The sequence below is a fragment of the Acipenser ruthenus genome, chromosome 3 (genome assembly GCF_902713425.1).
Source record: "Acipenser ruthenus chromosome 3, fAciRut3.2 maternal haplotype, whole genome shotgun sequence".
Classification (NCBI taxonomy): domain Eukaryota; kingdom Metazoa; phylum Chordata; class Actinopteri; order Acipenseriformes; family Acipenseridae; genus Acipenser; species Acipenser ruthenus.
The window spans coordinates 8476755-8499342 of record NC_081191.1 but is presented as its reverse complement, the minus strand read 5'-3'; positions in this window follow the sequence as shown (position 1 = coordinate 8499342).

The window sequence follows — 22588 nt, the reverse complement described above, 5'->3', positions numbered from 1 at the left end:
CATTTTCCATTTTGTATTAGTGCTTTGACTCTTTGGATGACTGAATCTTTCAGCATCTCCTGTTGTATTTCTTCCAATGTCATTGCTTTGGCGGTGGTGTGCTGCACTATGAAGTTAGCACATTCTTCTGCTACCTTTGCTGCTCTTGAGCTTTCGGTTGTCTTTGCTGGGATTGGATGGTGACATGTAGTGGGCTGGATTGTCTTTTCCCCTTCTGTGCTGGATCTTGAAGTTGTGAGGCTGTAGCTATAGTCCCCATCATTTGATACATGCTGGTGGTTTGGATCTTGGGTTATTCCATATCAACTCTAGAGGTTTGTGGTCAGTGACTAGGTTACAATAGATGTAAAGATGGACATTTTCGCAACTCTGTAGTATTGCTACTTTGCACTCCGTCTGTGAATATTGCCTTTCAACGTCGCTGAGAGACCAGCAGACACTAACAAATAGACCGTGCTGGTGCTTCCAGCACGTCGTAGCAATTGTTATTATCTTTTACTTTTTATTTCTCCTCACCCGTTCTCCACTCAGTGAACACACAATCCCAAGTGAGTGAAACACCATATGCGGACAGGCTGGCTTGACGTCAGAACCAGGAAGTAATGGACACAATGCTGCTTGCGCTCAGCATTTATTAAATGATCACAGGAAATAAAAGGCTGAACAGACAGAACACGGCACTTTGGGCCAAAATAAATAGACAAACAAAATGAACAGACACTAACTAATAGACCGTGCTGGTGCTTCCAGCACATCGTAGCAACTGTTATTTTCTTTTACTTTTTATTTCTCCTCTCTACAACCGTCCTCCACTCAATGAACACACAATCCCGAGTGAGTGAAACACTGCATCTTTTATGCAGGTATACCGAGACTCGATTGCTAATCAATCATTCCATATAGAATCTCGGTACATCTGCACGTGAACTAATTTGTGCAATTCTCTGTGCTCACATACAAATGCCCCTTTTAATCTGCACGTGAAGTGATTGTGCCATCCTCGTGTCTAAATGCAATTATACATTTTACATCACCTGTGCTACATAACCCACATTCCGTGAACCAATACACACACACAACATATAACACATAATACACAGATAGACGGGCACATTGCCAGATACCTCTCCCCTTGTGTGCAGCACACATGGCCTCAACGGTCACCTCCCCCCTTAGTCCCAGTCCCGGTCACAGTTCTGGCCCAGAACAGGGGCAGCAACTGGTCCATTGGTGGCGGCCATGGTGGGAGGTGCTCCTCCCAACCCAACACTAGCCACCACCAGGCTGACTGTGCACCGGCTGGCTCCTCCAGCCAAGGCAAACCAGGCAGCCAACCGGCTGCTTGTGGGGGTGGTCTCCTGACAGCAGCTCCCTCTTCTGGGGCTCCGGCCACTGAATTTCCTGCAGCGAAAATGCTGCAGGGGAAGGTGGTCTCCTGACCTCTCCCCCCTTCTTCGTAGCCGGCAGCTCCCCCTTGTGGGGCTCTGGCCACAGTATTTCCTGCAGCAAAGCAGGGCTGGCAGCGACCCCAGGCAGAGCAGAGCTGGCCCAAGGTGATGGCGAGCTGACCTCCATAGGCAATGCAGAGCAGCAGGCAACCTCAGGCGATGCAAAGCAGGCATCCGTGGGCGGTGGAGGCAGGAGCAGCAGATAGTCCTCCCATGGCGGTGGAGGCAGGAACAGCTGCCCGTCTCCCTTGGGTGGTGGAAGCAGAGCCAGCTCCTGCTGCTCTCCCTCAGGGGGTGGAGGTGGGACTGGCAGACAGTCCTCCCATGGCGGTGGAGGCAGGAACTGTAGCTCGTCTCCCTTGGGTGGTGGAGGTAGAAGCAGTTTCATCTCTCCTCCAGGTGGTGGAGGCAGAGGTGGCTCCTGCTGCTCTCCCTCTGGCAGTGGAGGTGGGAGTGGCAAGCAATCTCCCCCGGGTGGCGAAGTTGGGAGCAGCGGGTAGTCTCTTGGTGGCTTTGGGAGCGGTAAGTTTTCCTCCTATGGTGGCGGAGGAGGGAGCCGCAGGTGCTCCCCCCGTCTGGGCGCTGGAAGCTTGTGCTCCCCCGTCTGAGCGCTGGATGCTCGGGCTCCTCCCACTTGGTCGCTAGTTCCTTCTCTTCATACTGCGTGGGGCATGTGGCCAACGTGTGCCCATATGCCCCACAGTCGGGGCACAACTCTGCCACGAGGTTCCTTAAAAAGGCCTCCCAGCCATCAGACAGAACACGGCACTTTGGGCCAAAATAATTAGACAAACAAAATGAACAGACACTAACAAATAGACCGTACTGGTGCTTCCAGCACATCGTAGCAACTGTTATTTTCTTTTACTTTTTATTTCTCCTCTCTACACACGTCCTCCACTCAATGAACACACAATCCCGAGTGAGTGAAACACTGCATCTTTTATGCAGGTATACCGAGACTCGATTGCTAATCAATCTTTCCATTTGGAATCTCGGTACATCTGCACGTGAACTAATTTGTGCACTTCCCTGTGCTAACATACAAATACCCCTTTTAATCTGCACGTGAAGTGATTGTGCCATCCTCGTGTCGAAATACAATTATACATTTTACATCACCTGTGCTACATAACCCACATTCCGTGAACCAATACACACACACACAACATATTACACATAATACACACATTGTATTCGGGATCAATAAGCTACTAACAACCAAACGAGCAAGATGGGCTGAATGGCCTCCTCTCGTTTGTAAACTTTCGTATGTTCTTATGTTCTTATTGCCACATGTACTCTTTCAGCTACTCTCATACAATGACATCAATCACGTACTGCTGTTAGGCAACAGGTCCTGACAACAACGTCATGATGCAGTACTGACTAGTTCCACTAGGTGGTTCTATTATCTCAATATGGTTAAAACACTACAGTTGGTTAGGTTAAGGGGGACTAAGATGACAACGAGAAATCCTGAGGATCAAGAATCCAGTCTCTTATTCACTAGTCAGAAACACACATTGCCTATAGGCCTATATTCACAATTGACTACTGAGACTCCAGGAACCAACAAAGTATAAGAAGCTTAATACCATGCGAACTCAAGCTGTGCAGCAAAATTGAATTACATTTAAATATCATACTTAATTCATATTTTTCAATGCGTAAAACACCCAGTATGCAGCTTATCTGAAGCTCTGCTTTCAGATAATAATATAGGCGAACATTGACATTCACTGCTGCAGTACAGTTTATCATTCTTGTTTGTAATATGCCATTTCCTCAGTTTTCATTTGTGATTCACTATACAAAATTTGTTTTTAAAAAGGGGTCCCCTGAATAAAACAGTTTGAGAACCACTGGTATAGGATCTGATTTTTGCTGAGAAGCGTCATAATGAAAATAGATTATAGCAATACAGTAGAATGTTTTAAATACCCTATTTAAATCTAAAGTAGTTGTATTATACCATAAAACAAGTGTTATAAAACCTCACATGATCCCGGTTGTATCTTGTGCATGGATTTTTATTATCATTTAAATATGCAGCTCTATATGTATAGTGCTGTAAAAAAAAAAAAAAAAAAAAAAAAAAAATAGAGATGTCATATTAAAAAGAACCTGCATCATTTGGCATTGTTTTAGTATTAGTATAGTCTACGTTTCAGAGTATCCACATAGCTCCTCAGACAGAGTAATCCATTAATGCATGACAAACAACATCTTACTTTAACATTTATGTCCGACTGTATGTGCAAAACCTATTTGCTGAAGATTAGTAAAGAGAACTGATGCTTTCTGCCAAGCACCATTAAAACTAATGGAAGGGTGTAATGCAATTCTTCAGAGGATACATTTCAGTACGTATCATTCAACTGAGCCACAGTTTCAGTAAAACAAGATGGCACAGAGTGTGTTAAATGAAGTACTAACTGGAAATGTATTCTCTCTATCCAGCTAAGAAAGCTATTAGTTCCTGAAAACCATGGAGGAGAGAGTGCTCAACAGTGTTATACCCAGGAACCTTCAGATGAATGTTTAAAAATGAAGAAAATGTAACTACACAATTAGGGGGGCTATGGGCACAGAAGATCACAAAGAGTAGAGAAATGGTGCCACTACTATGTGAGTTCAGGGTGAATCAAGCAGTCAGAAGAACGCTAATCCCAGTGGTGCTCGGTCTCCAATCTTGACTACCCACATGGAACTTCAGCTGGGTTTAATTCACCTTGTTGAGATTCAGTGATCCCTAATGGTCAGACGCTCCATGGGTTTATGCTAAGATTTCCCTCAGTTGACTCTTTCCCCCAGTGTTCAGTCCTCCTGATATGTATTGGGTTGTGCAGTACATTAGGAATTAAGCAATTGTTTAGAAAAGAATACATTCATTAATTCCCCTCCATCACATATACTGCAGTATATAGGCCAGCAAAAGCAGTAATTCTGTAATGTTTTGGTTAGGTTAAGACAAAGATTCTTTTTAAAATATGCTTTACACCACCAAAATAAAAATGTTTAACATTTTAGATTTGACTTCCATTGTAGTGTTGTGTTTCTGTCTTCAAATAGATCAGTCTCTCGTGGATCATTTAGTTTCAGTATACTGTAAACTAGTGCATCACATTGTTGGTGAATGAGTAATTTATATCTCCAGTTCCTACTTTGATTTTATTTTTTGTTTTTTTTAAACCGTATTGTTCCAGTGAAAAAGAAAAGAGGCAAACAATTGACATCCATACACATTCATCGCTATACTTCAGTTTCCAAGTGCTTATTAATAGAAACTTTACAGTGTCGTACCTGTTTCCAGCAACGCAAACATCCAGTCAAGTCAAGGCGAAGCTGGTGATACAGATAACCCCACAGCCTGACAGATCTGCTAAGGACTGCACTTGCAAGATTTTCCATAGTGAAAAGGAGTCCTGCTCTTCAATACGAATTTTAATTGGCTATAAACATTCAGTGTTTATACTTTTCCACTTTTATGACAAATGCCTCATTCTTTTTTTAGTGAGCTACTTTGAGAATAAGAAGCTCTGTGTTTTCTTCTCTGGCAAGGAACCCACTAGAAACAGATACCCGTTAACTCCCTTACATTGCATTGTATCTATTGCATGACTATGCACTTTGCCCATAGACGCTGGGGAGTTACTTTAAATTGTTCTAAGTTTACATATTAACAAGTTTTATTAAACAAGCTATTTTAATGCAGCCCATATATACTTTCGTTTCTAGACTAGTACAATAACAACATTTTAATGATCTATTTATTTATTTATTTATTTATTTTTAAACTCCAGTAAGTAATCTGCAGGGAACTGTTAAATTTAGGAAAATTTAAGAATTCCATCTTACTGTAGTTGTCTCTTTATATTAATCTATAAAATTATTGGTGTGTTTATGTAAAAAGCAAAGATATTATAAATAGTTATGCTGCCAGCAGTGGCAGGTAATCAATTTTATTAAAGAACGGCCCTTAATACATGTTTATTTTCAGTTCTGTGCCAGGGAATGGGATCTGATAATCAGCACCTACTATTTCACACCGAAGTAAGGTGGTTATCACATGGGAGAGTTGCTTTTTTGAGCTACGCAAGGAGCTAAAGTCTGGTCTAACCACCTTTGTGATTTATGTGGTAAGGCACTTCTTGTTATATTACATGCCCAAGCCTTCGGCTCGGGGCATTTAACTGCATGAGGCGGGCCTCACCAGATGGTAAAGCCCTCTTCAGGTTCTTTTGCTTAAATAAATGACATTTAAGGGCATATAAACAGTAGTCCTTTAAGTTTGTAATTACTCGTTAGCTTTAATGAAAAAAAAAATGCTAATTTTGTTGCCTCAAAAGGCTTTAAAAAGTCACACCTGTAGAATTTAATACTTTCTTCAGATTTGTTTTTCTGTCATCTTTTGATGTGATATCAGAGACACATCTAATAATAATGTATATATAATATAACAATCAGATGCAAACTGATGAAACCCCATTCCTGCTGGACCCTAAACAATCGCCTTTCATCGACAGGTCTTCTCACAAAGGAAAATGTCAGGGATTATGTCTGCGTGACTTTACAGGCAAGTATATTCTTTATAATAACCTTCTCTTCTATACCCGCCAAGGTTGTCTGGACCTCAGACTGACCATTCATGTAAGTAAACAGTATAGTTCAGTCCCACCGGAGGATTTCAAAATGTCCCACACTGTTTAGAAGGTAGATTAATTATGTCCACAATATCATTAGTGTCACCTGACCTTCAATGGCCGCAGAGTGTCTTGTTCCTCAAAGGACAAAGAGCAATCTTCTCCAAACTGGTCTTCACCATAATGCAGGGACTTTAATTTATCCACGAAAGTGCAACTGTCTCCTTGCCAATACTTTGCACCCAGATCCGCTTCCTCCCTCCCTCCGTGACATCAATCCTGGAGAAACAATAAAAACAATCCGTAATTCACACACCCCGCATTCAGCCCCTCCCTACAAGAGCATTAGTCTTCCGACCCGGGTACTGATACTTAACTCTAGTAGGTGAGAGCCTCACTTATCGGGGTCTCTGATACTTAACTCTAGTAGGTGAGAGCCTCACTTATCGGGGTCTCTGCAGGTAATACAGCAGTCCATCTTCTCTGCAATCCTTCTAGAATGGAGGGAGAGAGAAGGCAAGCCCTGGAGACAGACAAGACTACGATGCATCAGCACCAGTAATACAATAAAGATATCTTCCAGTCCAACAGTATACTTATTCCATTCCCTATGTACTGGAGTCGTGTAACAGTTAACAATAAGTAGAACACTAGCATCCATCAGACAGGATGCTTATGTAAACAACACGAGTTATACTCGCAGTCTGTTGTGAAACAGTATTCTCATAATCTCGACAATGCAAAGAGTACTTAAATTTGTGTTCTGTGACGTAGAGTCTTCTCTTCATTTAGTTGTGCTGTTTTGTTTCCTTCTGCTTCTCTTCAATGTATTTATTGCTTAGGCTCCAGTGCTGCTTGTCTTCCTTCCCTGTTCCAGTTCCAATGTGTTCCCCCCGTGTTCTCACTCTCTGGTCTTTTGGTTCAAGTTATATAGAGGAACTAATCAAGGGGTGCTGATGAATTGCACCTGACTACAATTAAGGTCCCAATCACTTGTGACCATGCTCGTGATAAAATTAAAAAGGTCTCCCTTTGGGTACATAAAACACATACATGTAACCACTTATTAGGGTCTCCAATATAATAAATAAAATACACCGTGTAAAAAAAAGACAATAGCGCAACTAAAACAGGATACAATAAAACCACCAGTGAATAAAACTTTGGTTATTTGTGACACAACTTGAATTATAAACATACCTCATCTAAGTACTTCTTATGAGAGTGTGGTGGGGTACGCTCCGACCCTGTGCATATTTTGTTTTATTTTGTGTTTGTGTGGTGTTATTATTATTTAAATGTATGTATTTTGGCACAGGTGTTTAAAGTCGGCAGGGAAGGGTTAATTACCTTCCCTGCCAAATCACTTCATGTACAGACTGTGCCTGAGCTGATTGAAGAATTGTATAAAAGAAGTGGATTAGCCGCTCCTCAAGGTTGAGTTTGTTTCAGAGGAGGAATGTAAGTGAAAAAGACAAATAAATAACAATTGCTACTCATGCTGGATTTAAACCAGCACATTACTTGTTTCTGTTTTTGTTCACTGTTTTGTGGTCTATTTGTTTTGGCCAGCGTGCCTTTTTGTTTTGGTTCAAACCTTTTATTTATTATTATTAAATACTCGCACCATCGCTTCATCCCGGTAGTACTGTGTCTGTATTTCCTGGTCTGACGTCACCCACAAGCCATCTTTGTGACCGAGAGAAATAACAGTTCTATCAAATGTTCAATTTGTGCAGAAGCGGTGCAGCTGCTTTACTAAGTTGTCAAAGTCTAGTTAGCGTCCTTGTTAAATGAACAACAGAGATACCAAGACCAGCTGATCCCATGTGTTTATTATCAGACTGGCAAATCAAGCTATTTAAAATAAATAAATAAATAAATAAATCCTTAATTAAAATAGTGCATTTCTATAGCATTTGTTTTGACATGTATTTTAAACATACATTGTAAAAAACCTCAATCAAGGTAAGCTAGCTTTTAGCTAAAAAGTGGGAATTACAAGGTTCAAATCTCTCCCATTTTTCTAATACTGCGAATTATATATGACTTTGCAGTGCTATTTAGTGTTGTGTTGTCCACTTGTGGTGCCAGATGCTGTAAGGCTGGCCCTCTCTGTGGCTATTGTCTGCTATAAATCTATTGTTTTGTCATTAATAGCTGGTTCACACTCAGATTGCATAACAGTCACTCAGGGTGATTTCTAGTCTCTCTAGTCTGTCGACCACAAGAGTCACATTTTTCTGAAATGTAGCTACTGTAGCTGTTTCGCACAACCAAGACATTAATATGAACCAGACTTTATTTTGTGATTTGCACATGTTTCAGCTATGGTTAACAAATGGTATACTGTGACAAAGAGAGAGTGAATTCTTGTTTTAGATCTCCCTTCCGACCGGTGAGGGCACTGGGGAGGAGGAGCAGGCAGAGCCGCGGTGCGCAACGTCACAGACCCGGTCGGGAAGCGCAGTGGCAATCACGCATTGGCTGACGGCGGTTGCCCTCGCTGACCAATGGGGACGGGACGGGGCGTACAAAAGGGGGCGTGGCCCGGGGTTCTGCTCCTTCTGACAAGGTACAGTGCGTGTGTGAGAGAGAGAGAGAGAGAGAGAGAGAGAGACAGAGAGAAACTGAAACTAAAACTAACTAATAGAGTAACAGAGGAAGGGAATTAAAGGACAGGACATTTTGTGGATTGGACTGTCCTGTTAACCCATCTACTCCTTGTCTCTTTAGAGCACTAACGGGACGCTCCGGGATTACGCTAGAGGAGCGACAACCCGGAAGTGCTGAGTTTTACTACCCCGTGTTTTCCCCGTGCTTGGACTGCACAAAGAAGGCGGACTATTGTTTTGGTGTTGGTTTATTTTGGGACTGCAACCCCCGTTTCTTGTTATTTTGTCGGGTTACACATTGTTGTGTATCCCGGCTTCCCTGTTGTTTATTTGATTTATTATTATTATTTGTTTGGAGCGTGTTTTGGTAGCTTGGGGCAAAGGGAAATAAAAACCCAAGCGCTTAAATTGTAAAACTGGACTGGAGTCTGTCATTTTACACCACACCATCGGTCAAACCTGTCACACGTGGTGTCATCGTGGTATGGACCCAACCACTTTGTCGGCAATCCTGGAGGCGTTGGACAGCCGGAGGGAGGCTGAGGAACGGAGGAGGGAGGAGAGATACACGGCTCTTATCGAGAGGGTCGGGATGGGGATGACGTCAGCGGCGACGGGCCCCGTGCTGGTTGCCCCGAAGGCCCGGGCCCAGAAAATGACGGTGGAGGATGACCCGGAGGCCTACCTTGTAGCCTTTGAACGGTTGGCTACCACTGCAGCATGGCCCCGGGAGTACTGGGCGAGCCAACTTGGTCCCTGCTTGATCGGGGAAGCACAAGCAGCGTACCGGGCCATGACTGACGACGATGCCGCCCAGTATGACCTGGTTAAGCAGGCTATCCTCCGCCGTCTCAATATCACGGGGGAGACTCATCGGGTCAGATTCCGGGAGTTCCGGCGACCCCCCAACACCCGGCCCAGGGTGGTAGCCCAGCAATTATGCGACCACATGGCGCAATGGCTGAACCCCAGTCAGAAAACCGGGATTCAGATGGGGGAGGCCATTGTGATGGAACAATTCTGCCATGTGGTCGGGGCTGAGACGCAGGCATGGGTACGCCGGCATAACCCCACGACGCTGGAGCAGGCCGTGGCGTTAGCCGAAAACTATGAGGACTCCCTGGTGTCCGCCCGAACCACCCTGCTGGACTGCCCCCCTCCCTCCGCTGCCAAAGGACCGCCGTCGAACCCTTTTCCCGGACCCAGGGCCGTCAGATCACCGGCCCCGTCGGGCCACCCGGCCCCCTTACAATGGAGGCAGAGGTTGGCCCCCAGCTGGGGTAGAATGGTTCCCCCTGCCCCGCTGTCATACCAGCAGCGGGACAAATATGTACCGCCTTTACCCTCTGCCCCACCCGTCTGTTTTAGGTGCCAGCAGCCGGGACACATTGCCAGATACTGCCCGGCGGCCATGGAGTGCGACGTGGCTGCGTGTCACCTGGCGTCTGAGACAGGTAGGAAATGGGGAAATGGTCGGGAGGGCCCGTGTATGGTTGATGTTGTATTGGGGAATGTGAACACCCACGCATTAGTGGACACAGGGTGTGAGCAAACTTTAATTCGAACAGCTCTCCTTGGCGGTATGTCGTGGCAGCCACAAGGCCAGGTGGCAATCTCCTGTATCCATGGGGATACGGCGACATACCCCACTCTAAAAGTATATTTATCGGTAGGCCCGATAAAGCGCCACCTAGTAGTGGGGGTGGCCGAAAAGTTGCCACATCCAGTTATTCTGGGTCGAGACTGGCCGCAATATAAAGATTTAGTGAAAATATCGGCAGCCTCGACCACACGTGTAGACACGGCAGACCCCCGGGGAAGGGAAGTAATTGGTACTGTTTTTCCCTTCCATACAGAGCTGTTTTCTCCACTTTTTCGTCCTAGAAAAACACGTAAGGAGAGACGGAAGGAAAAGTGGGAAGGCGCATCGATAAGACACGGTTGGGGTCTGGCGGGAGAAGGTGCTGATGGTCCCAAACGTCAGTCGAAGGGAGTCGGAACGCAGTGTGACCGGGCGGGCGAGGTTACTGGACCCTCGAGGGTAGAGACTGCTCCAGCCCCTGTCAATATCCCGGACGTGTGGGCCTCAAGCGCGGACCTAGTGTGGGAGCAGAACAACGACCCCACACTGGTGCACGCTTGGGAACAGGTCCGGTCTATTGAGGGTAAGGATGTTGACGGCATTGGGACGCTGGTATATCCCCATTTCGTGGTAGAGGGGCACTTGCTTTATAGAGTAAACCCAGCCCCGGGCACAGGACAGCCTGTCAAACAGTTGATGGTTCCCCCGTCCTGTCGACCAGAGGTCATGAGGCTGGCGCATGACGTCCCCTTTGCAGGACATCTTGGCGTGGACAAGACGAGGGACCGAATACTGGCTCGATTTTACTGGGCAGGGCTCTACACCGAAGTGGCGAAATATGTAGCTAGCTGCCCAGAATGTCAGAGAGTAGCACCGGGTCGAGTGCGCCCCGCCCCTCTGGTCCCACTGCCTATTATCTCCACTCCCTTTGAACGCGTTGCAATGGACATAGTTGGGCCAGTGCTGCCTTCTGATTCCGGGTACACGCACATATTAGTGATGGTGGATTATGCAACGCGGTACCCGGAAGCAGTTCCGTTGCGGTCCACTAGTGCCACTGCAATTGCGAAAGAGTTAAGTCAGATTATGGCTAGGGTAGGGATCCCAAAAGAAATATTGACTGATCATGGAACAAACTTCTTGTCGAAAACGCTACAGCAGGTGTACAAAATTCTAAAAATACGTCCCATTAGGACATCCGTTTATCATCCCCAAACGGATGGGCTGGTGGAACGTTTTAACCAAACATTGAAGCAAATGTTGAAACGGTTTGTGAGTCAGGAGCAGAAACATTGGGCTACTCTTCTTCCTTACCTACTCTTCGCAGTGAGAGAGGTGCCTCAGAGCTCAACGGGATTTTCCCCCTTCGAGCTATTATATGGCCGGCAGCCACGGGGCATCCTCGACCTGTTGAGAGAAGGTTGGGAAGAACACAAGGGCTCCTCTAAAAATGTAGTGCAGCATGTGCTCCTACTGCGTGATCGCCTTGATTTAATTGGTCGACTGGCTCAGGACAATCTCAGATCGGCTCAACATCGGCAACAGCGGCATTACAATACCAATGCACAAATTCGAACCTTTCGGCCAGGAGATAAAGTAATGCTGCTTCTTCCATCATTGGAATCGAAACTGTGTGCTAAATGGCAGGGGCCATATGAGGTGATACGGGCCATAGGATTAGTGAATTATGAAATTAGACAACCCGATCGCCGAAACAAAACAGAAATCTATCATGTCAATTTGTTAAAGCCCTGGAAGGCAAGGGAGGTCTTATTCATAGCCCCAGGCGAGATGGAGGATGACTTAGGACCCTGTATAGAGACCCCTAGCCCCAGCCAGATTTCAATGGGGAAACAGTTACTTCCAGATCAGCAAGTAGAATTGCGTAAGTTGATTGGGAAATTTGGGGATGTGTTTTCTGACGTGCCCGGCAGAACTAACCTTACCAAATATGCTGTTATTACTCCGCCAGGGGTCACTGTTCGGGAGAGGCCCTACCGGATCCCAGAAAGCCGGCGGAGTGGCGTCCAGAACGAGGTGAGGGCGATGCTTGAACTTGGGGTCATTGAGCCTTCCAGAAGCGAGTGGTGCAGTCCTATTGTTATAGTGGCCAAGAAGGACGGCACTAATCGCTTCTGTGTCGATTTTCGAAAGGTCAATGCTATCGCCAAGTTCGACGCCTACCCCATGCCTCGGATCGACGAACTTCTCGACCGACTGGGGACGGCCGGGTTTATCTCAACTTTGGACCTGACGAAGGGATATTGGCAGATCCCTTTAACCCGCGATTCATGTGAAAAAACGGCATTTTCAACTCCGGATGGTCTGTTCCATTTTAAAACCATGCCGTTTGGGTTACATGGTGCGCCCGCCGCCTTTCAGAGACTGATGGACGAGGTGTTACATCCCCATCGTGAGTATGCAGCAGCTTATATTGACGATGTGGTGATATATAGCTCCACCTGGAGAGAGCATGTAATTCGACTTACAGCCGTCCTCCAGTCTCTGAGGGCTGCCCGGCTGACAGCCAACCTAAAAAAATGTGCGTTTGCGAAATCTGAAACTCAGTACTTAGGATTTATCATGGGAAACGGACAGGTGAAACCCGTAGCCACCAAAGTCCAGGCTTTGGTGGACGCGGCGGTCCCCAAAACTAAATCCCAGGTGAGATCACTGTTAGGATTGGCCGGTTATTACCGCCGCTTTATCCCCGAGTATGCCACCGTGGTCGATCCTCTGGTGAACCTCACTAAGAAAAGTGCGCCAAATTTAGTCAAGTGGTCAGAACAGTGTCAGGGAGCGTTTGAGACCATTAAGCGCAAACTGTGCCAGGCTCCTGCGCTAATATTACCAGACTTTAGCAAGAGATTCCTCCTCCATACTGACGCATCAGAGGTTGGTTTGGGGGCGGTCTTGTCCCAGAGGGTTAACGGGGTGGAGCACCCCATTCTTTACATCAGCAAAAAAATGCTTCCTAGGGAGCGCAATTACTCGGTTGTGGAGAAGGAGTGCTTGGCCATTAAATGGGCGACTCACTCCCTCAGATATTACTTACTGGGACATTCATTTGATCTAGTCACAGACCACGCCCCACTCAGATGGTTAAGCACTATGAAGGATAGCAATGCCCGGATAACTCGGTGGTATTTGGCATTGCAGCCTTACATGTATCGTATGGTACATCGTGCAGGGAAAGATCACCAAAATGCGGATTATTTTTCCCGGGAGGGGGGAGTAATGGGGTTGGTAGGTTTGGCCGAGTGTTCCTTTGGCTCCACTCTGAACGGTGGGATATGTGACAAAGAGAGAGTGAATTCTTGTTTTAGATCTCCCTTCCGACCGGTGAGGGCACTGGGGAGGAGGAGCAGGCAGAGCCGCGGTGCGCAACGTCACAGACCCGGTCGGGAAGCGCAGTGGCAATCACGCATTGGCTGACGGCGGTTGCCCTCGCTGACCAATGGGGACGGGACGGGGCGTACAAAAGGGGGCGTGGCCCAGGGTTCTGCTCCTTCTGACAAGGTACAGTGCGTGTGTGTGAGAGAGAGAGAGAGAGAGAGAGAGACAGAGAGAAACTGAAACTAAAACTAACTAATAGAGTAACAGAGGAAGGGAATTAAAGGACGGGACGTTTTGTGGATTGGACTGTCCTGTTAACGGGACACTCCGGGATTACGCTAGAGGAGCGACAACCCGGAAGTGCTGAGTTTTACTACCCCGTGTTTTCCCCGTGCTTGGACTGCACAAAGAAGGCGGACTATTGTTTTGGTGTTGGTTTATTTTGGGACTGCAACCCCCGTTTCTTGTTATTTTGTCGGGTTACACATTGTTGTGTATCCCGGCTTCCCTATTGTTTATTTGATTTATTATTATTATTTGTTTGGAGCATGTTTTGGTAGCTTGGGGCAAAGGGAAATAAAAACCCAAGCGCTTAAATTGTAAAACTGGACTGGAGTCTGTCATTTTACACCACACCATCGGTCAAACCTGTCACATATACCAATAGTGTTTTAAAAATAAAATAACAATTATATATACTTTTTAACAAGTTGCTAATTTTAACAAACCTAAATGTACCAGTTTTATTTTTTGTTTCCAGCTGTTGTTGTATTGTTTCATTCCTTATTCCTGACAAGTTCTCACAATTCACAATATGTCCAGGAAATCAAATAATATGGAGCCCATACATAAATCTCTCTCTTTGGAGCCCATTATCACAATCCTTTCACACAGTTCTATTGTAATTGGTTTTTCAATGAATTGGTAAAAGGAAAAGACTAACAGTTCCCATTGTAGAGAATAGAGTCATATTTGGAGTTGAACTTTTGTAAGTGAGTAGGATTTATCTTGAATAAATTGTAATATATCATGTCAACATCTTAGCAAAGTAGATTATAGTAAAGCAATGCACAAGCATAGTGAGAACATAGTAAACATAGATAAACATGGATTAGAGTTAGGATTAGCATGATTACCTATAGTAAAGTTTAAATTGACTCCCCAATGAGAGTTTAGTAATTGTATTGTAATCTATACCATACTAAAGAAAGTCTTTGGTTATGACATTTACATTTATAGTCCAGCGGATATGTGACATTTTTGGGTGGAATTGTGCACTTTTTGCTACAAGCATGAAGCTTTGTACGGTTCTCCATTAGGATCCCCTGAATGATTTAGGATATGGAGGCACCCAAGAAAATGATTTTTTTGCAAGTTATAGTTTTTTTGTTTTTTTTTAGGTGGATCCCAGATACGATTTTCTGCCATTTCAGACATATTCCTGATTAAAACTATCCCATATGCCATAACTGAAACCATCACATTTCTTACCCCAATAGTGTTAAATGTGCTTTAAAGTCTATAGCAATGTATTCAAATATCTGTAGGATCCTAAGAATGGCATGCGAAGGTGGTTGTTTAATCACCATCAATACTTGCCAAAACAGCAGATGTAGTCAGATATTTTACTTTGTGGTTTTCAAAAGTAATTTGTAAGTGTTATTACTACATTTTAATAATCTATCTATAATGCTTTATTAGTACTGTATAACGTCATTATTAAGCACCTATTAAATATTTAAAACATCAATAAACAGCACCTTCATATAAAGTGTTACCAACTTTTGAATCTGTTATTCCGTTACCTGTCTCCAGTATTTCAGAGGACCCATTCTCATGGGGCACACGCCAGACAGGGAAGGGGATGGGGCTGGAATGTCTGTGAGTTTGCCAGCCAGACAGCCAGAGTGACAGCAGACACACAGAGCTGCACATATGTACCAGGAAAGAAAACTGATTCTCCCCAGATTGTTGTTGTTTCAGGTAGGACAATATTATTAATGTTATATTTTACCTACCTGGAATTCTATTTGTTTTATGTATTAAATAAAAGTGGCAGTGATCGCTGTTGATCAACCTTTGTATGCAATTGCAAAGCAGATTCAATGGCAATGGCCTGATACTCATGGTGAGCAGAAGTTTGTCATCCACCTGAGGGGCCTGCACATTGAGATGGCTTTCATAAAAGTTCTTGGAGATTGGCTGAAAGACAGTGGATGGACATTTGTGGAAGCAAAAGTAGCACCACCAGGTACTGCAGACTCATTCTTCAAAGCCAGTCATGTTACAAGGGCACACCGCACACACCAAATTACTGTATGCACTCTCTACAGCCTAATGCAGAAAGCATATACACATTTCACCCCATTAGTACCAGAAAGTACAGAGCCCCTTTCACTTGATGATTGGTGCACTACAACAGCTGATACAAGTCCCCCCCTTTCACTTCTGGTGGATTACCTTTCACTTGGGGCTTTTGTTGCTGATCTTTGTCAGGTCCCTACGTTAAGGCAAATTCACACTATGTGCAGGCACTAGCTGCAATGGCTCCTTGGTTCTTTGCCTTTGACCATCCGAATTATTCCAGATGGCTGTATGTACATTTGAGATATGAGCATTTTACCTGAAACACACCCAGAAATTGCAGCAGAGTTTGAAAATGGACACTTTGTTGTTCAGAAATATTCTAGGATGCCCACAGACAAAGCTCATAACAATCAGAACAATGCCTCTGTTAAGGGGGAGGGAGGGGCAGTTGGACTGACTGAAAACCCAGCAACACTTCATAGGTATCCCAGAGGTCGCTAGAGTGATCCAGGAGTTAGATGTGGCACTTAACATTATACCACAGGCTTCTGATGGAGATCATTCACAGCACCATGAACAGAAGAAAGAGGTGCAAGCTGCTTTTGTCAAGGATGTGCATTCTCTAGTGCTGGTCATTGAAGACAATGGGAATCCTTTTTTGGAGTAGTGATCTCCTTGTGCTAAAACCATGGATATCGTCGATCCGGGATCAGTATGAAAGCTTTGTCAAAGAGAGGCTTGTACATCACACAACACCCCTGTCTGATCCAATCAAGCGAAACAAATTGCCCTTGATGTCTTGTCCACAGGTGAAGAGACCATCAAAATATCATTTGCAAGTGGCAAGCCTAAGGAGTTACTGCAACCTTTTCTCCAGACTTTATATTGCATGTCAGACATGCCTACCTTCAATTCTGCATCTAGGGAATGTGTGTCCTTGTGCCAAATCAAGCTTGCTGCAATGTTTACTAGATCTAACCATGCCTACAGACAGCAGGCCAACTGGTGACATCACAATTCTGAATGGTGCAGCCATTGTTGTCAGAATTTGTTCTTGACGTACCTTCAGAGGCTACTTGAGCATGCTGCTAAAGGTTTATTATTATTATTATTATTATTATTATTATTATTATTATTATTATTATTATTATTATTATTTATTTCTTAGTAGACGCCCTTATCCAGGACGACTTACAATTGTTACAAGATATCACATTATTTTTACATACAATGACCCATTGTCACAAAGACGGCCGGAGTGGGTGGCGTCAGACCAGAAGCAGGAAATAAACAGACAGAGAGGTGTGGTTTGGTGAAGCTGAGCGAATGCTTTCGCTCAGCATTTAATAAACAGAACAGAAAATAAAAGGTTTGTAACAAAAACACAGGACACGGCACTTGAGGCCAAAATAAAGAGACAAACAAAACGGACTATACAGTAAACAGACGGACAGACACACAAACAAACACGGTGAGTTTTAAATAAACAAGTATCGTGCTGGTCCTACCAGCACGTAATAGCAATTGATATTTAAACTAACTTTTATTTCTCCTTCTCTCTCACCCGTTCTCCACTCTCGAACACCCAACCCCGACTGAATGCTACGTGTCTCTATATATACTGTTGTGCTGGGATTCAATTACTAATTAATTATTCACTTGAATCCCAGCACGTGAATTCATTACGTGCAACCCCGTGCTCACATATTACATTTAACCAGCACGTGAAGTGATTTGTGCCCTCCTCGTGCCTAAATATAAATCTACATCTTTAAATCACACGTGAAACACAGACCCGTTTATATCCTGTGTACCAATCTATACACCAACATTAACACACGCATGCAACATACAACACATAACACACATATGCACACAGGGGCGGGCACATTGCCACACCCATTTATACAGTTGGGTTTTTACTGGAGCAATCTAGGTAAAGTACTTTGCTCAAGGGTACAGCAGCAGTGTCCCCACCTGGGATTGAACCCATGAGCTCTAACCACTACTCCACACTACTGTCCTTGTTTGGGATGATTACAGGGGAGATTCACTGAAAATCACTACCAGAAGAAGAAGAGGAAAGGAAATAAGAAGACGAGTGGAAGCCAATACATCTGTACCAAACTGAAAAGACTTTCTTCGAATTGATGAGAACAAGGTGGAACTTTTCAGCTTTTTAGAGTCACAATTGAGAGTGACAAGCAAATCATCACAGCACATGGCCAAAGCAAGCAACCCTGTGACACATCTGGACTATAATCTTGGGATCATGAAGAGACAGATACAAGAATGATGTTGCATATGTCAGATGCCTCAAAAGAAGGGTATGTCAGTCCTCTTGAGGACTGTAGACACGCATGTAGTTGTATTAGCAGTGGCTGCTGTGAGCTTGCTAAATATTGATGAAGTCTGAGTGACATTTGGAACAGAAAAGAATGTCCACTACATTCCTACCCATGAGATTGCTGCTGCAATTGGACCCAAGAATTCCAGATGTCTATCCATGTTTCACAGCTGCACTGGGTGTGACACAGTATCTTCCTTTAATGGCATTGGCAAGTGTGGAAGGGTGGTGGGTAATTCACTGACACACAGGACACAGAGAAGTAATTTAGGAACACCGCACAGGTGCCCAGTTTTATTATGGGAGCTTAATTTCTTTTCAGCCCGCAGAGGGCGCTGTTGTCTGTGGTCTGCCGTACCAACTATGGTAGCGACAGAGCCACAACTATACCGGGAGCGGTACAGGATACAGAGTTTCAAACAAAACAATAATCAAAAGGCGAAAGGAACAGTGAAAATAAAACACAGTAAAAAAAAACTACAAATAAAAGGTGCTGCGCTCGGCAGCTTCACCCCAACCGTCGCTACCCGCACGGCCCGGGTCTCCGTCCTACACTAGCGGCTCCCTCAGCCTGCTATACACTGTTTATCGGGGCTGCCCAAAGTTTTTCCCCGCTAAGCTTTTTCTCCAGCGCTTCCGCACACCTTTTACGTCTCAGAGGGCAGACCTGAGGGAACAGCAGAATGTTAACTTGTAGGGCCAGCAATTCCCCCAAGACCCACCTGCCACTCAGAGAGAAGGAAAGCCCGCACACCCACTCTCCCACCTCTCCGTGTCACTGCCATGACTGACAGGCGGATATTGACGGGCTGCTGCCCTCTCCCTGCAGCACTATGAACACATCAGAAGAGTCAGCACAGGTCCCCCCCTGTTACAGCAAGTCTGGCAAACTTATAATGAGGTGACAGGCACCTTCCTTAACCTCTTTAGAGGTTTAGTGGAAAAGGAGTACAGAATACATGTTTTCTAAAAGTATCCTTTTTCACTTTGTGTATTAAACACATGACATTGTATTTTTGTAAAAATAGTTTAAAGATGCATATTTTTTAGAATGCATGACCTTTAAATAGACCCTTTGAGCAAATATAACATTATTTTGGTCTCTTTTATCATTTTAAGTGCCAAGATGAATAGTTTGATTTCTTCATTGAGATACGATATGGGATGCCAGAGAGGAGTGTATAGCAAATGCGTGTGTCGACCAAAAAACCTATCTATATATTTTTTTTTCAAAATGCCTCCATACCCATTTCTTATTAGTATGTTAAAAATCTATTATTCTGCCAAGTTTCATGCTTGTAGCAAAAAGTGCATAATTGTTTCACATATCTGTTGGACTATTTAATATAATAACACTAATAATCCTTTTCATTACTGTTTTTTTCTACAGCTGGTTGCTGCGAGCTCTTTCTCTCTCCAAAATCTGTCTGTACAGTTAATTAAGTTTGTGGTCTTGTGTGTGTGTGCGTGTGGTGTAATTTTGGGTTTTTTTCATCACATTTATTTTACAGCGAGAAACCACAAGAGGTTTCTCATTGTACAGTAAGACATACACATTTTTTATTCATGTAGTTTTGTTAGGCAAATCTAACAAAGTGCCTGTTTGTTTATTTACTATTTAAAATTATTTTTAAGCAAGTTCCACACTAAACCTTATCCAACTTTGAGATGCAAAAGGTACAAGGAATCAAGGATCAGGTAATGCCAGTAGATATCGGTTCTAAAAGTGCGATCTGGTGTGCTAAACAGTACATACACATTTGAAGTTAGAGGTCTGGTATTAAAGGGATACTTTATACAATCTGCATATCACTTAACAAAAATCATCCTACAAAGAAATTCAAGCTGTCTGCAGCCATCAATCTGATCTCATTAGATTTCAGATATACTAAAGTTTGACGTGGCTAGTACTTTCGCGGTGGACCTTCATGGAAAAGGGGTTGCTGTCAAAGCTTTCTGTTGGTGGTTCAGTAGGGGGCACCCTTGCTTCTGAGCCAAATCTAAATATATGCCTCAGCATGGGCACCGTAAACAAAAAAGCAGAGTGAAGTTATATTGATGCACTGATGAAAGCTGTACCATTGCTCACTGTAACTTGCACTGCAGTTAGATTTTAATGCAGATAATTTGTTTTGCACCCTGGCCCTCATAAAAGTTAAACATGTTAAAATTGGTTTTCCCGTGCTTTTTCGATGCATTTAATGTGCTTTAAAGAGAAGCCAAGGATAAGAAAACAGAGAATACGTCCGTCTTGCCAAGCTAGGAACATTCACACAAAGGTTGAGAAAGAAATATTGATCCTATTTGAAGTCTGAATTTGGAAATGTCTTTCAGTTGTTATTGAAAAATCTACAATCTTTAATGTAGTACCTGGTTAATATTATGTGATTTCTGTAGTGTTTTACCTCTATTCTACATGTTTTAGATGCAGTTGGAATATTTTTACTTGCTATAATAATAGCTGCTGGCTTTATATAACACACTCCAGAGTTTACTCTTTTAATAGTGATATGATTTGGTTAGTGAAACTTAAAAGAATACTGTATTTTTTTAATGGTCATGCAGCTGAGGTAGTCTTTGAGTTTTGACATTTATTACCATTTACATACGAGGCTTCTGCCAGGGGCCTCTAGCACTAAAAGGCTGACTGCTAAAAATATATTGAAGAGGTAGTACAGATCCATGACCTGCCTGTCAATAGAAGTATTCTTTGGATTTTTGGTCTGAGAGAAATAACACTGCTGTACTTCAAATATGATCAATCGTCTGCATACCTGGATTCTGATCCCGTCAGGTTTTGGTTGCTAAATCAAAGGGCAATGGTTTATAAGATTGGATTTGCCTGCATATGACGGACAAAAATGAAATATTTGCTATGGAAGTTGTTTAATCTTTTAAGGAATTACCATAGGGTATATTTGCAGAATTAACTTGGCTATTGCCACATTCTTATTTTTTGTACATGTGTATCAAATTCAAATTTGCGTCCATTTTCTTAAGATCTGAGAGCCATCTTTGAACAAAACTTCAGTCTCCAGTATGTTTTTACCATTATGTGATTTGATATACCCTTCAGATATAAAACAAGGTCTAATACTGATACTGGTCATGGTTGACTCATGTCCATTTTTAATACCAATATGGCCACCAGATAATCACTCAAGAGTGCACTACTACAATATGTCCCACTCTTTCACATCAGTTTGTAGGCAGAGTGAACAGTAATGTGGTAGGCATCCAGTAGGTGGTGTATACTAATTACAGGTAGTCCACTCTGTTGTAGTGCATTACATTTGTTCAATCAATCAATCAATCAATCAATCTTTATTTTATATAGCACCTTTCATAGTGGACCACCATCACAAAGCACTACAAGATACAGTAACAGAAAAAAATGCATAATACATTAAATACAGTGAAAAATGCATAATACATGAAAAACGGTGAAAAACAATGCATAATACATGAAATACAAGGCTAGGATGTAAAAATAAATCTAAAACATTGTGGATGTGAGAAAAAAAAAAAGTAACAACAACGCAATAGCTAATAACAGATATCAGGCTTAAAGAGCATGGAAAGCAGGAGAGAACATGTGGGTCTTGAGACTTGATTTAAAGAGAGCGACAGTGGGAGCATCATGCACCAAAGCTGGGAAAGAGTTCCAGAGAGTCTGAGCCATGAAGCTAAACAAGCGTTCTCCAAGTGTGGTGCACTTTTGCTTGGGGATAACAAGCAGGCCAGAGTCGGAGAACCTCAGCTTGCAAGCAGGGACATAGCAGGTCAGCAGGTTGAAGAGGTAACTGTGTGATGAAGGGCATTGTAGGTGATCAGGAGAGTTTTGAAAGTAATCCTGAACTTTACAGGTAGCCAGTGCAGCTGGGCAAGACGGGGGGTGATGTGTTCACGTTTTTTACATCTGGTAAGGATCCTGGCAGCGGCATTCTGAACTATCTGCAGTCGGTTTATGGCACGTGCTGGGAGACCACCATAGAGAGAGTTTTATTTATTTATTTATTTATTTAATTTATATAGCACCTTTCATAGCGAAGTATCACAAGGCTCTGTACATAAATACATAACAATACAATAAAATGCAAAATATACAAATAATAATAATAATAATAATAATAATAATAATAATAATAATAATAATAATAATAAAATAATCATTAAAACCTAGCAATTTTGTTGCATTAAAACCACAAAGATAAAAATGCCATTTTATAAAAATGTGTTTTAAGTTTAGACTTAAAAATACCTACAGACCCAGCTTCCCTAACACATGGAGGTAGAGCATTCCAAAG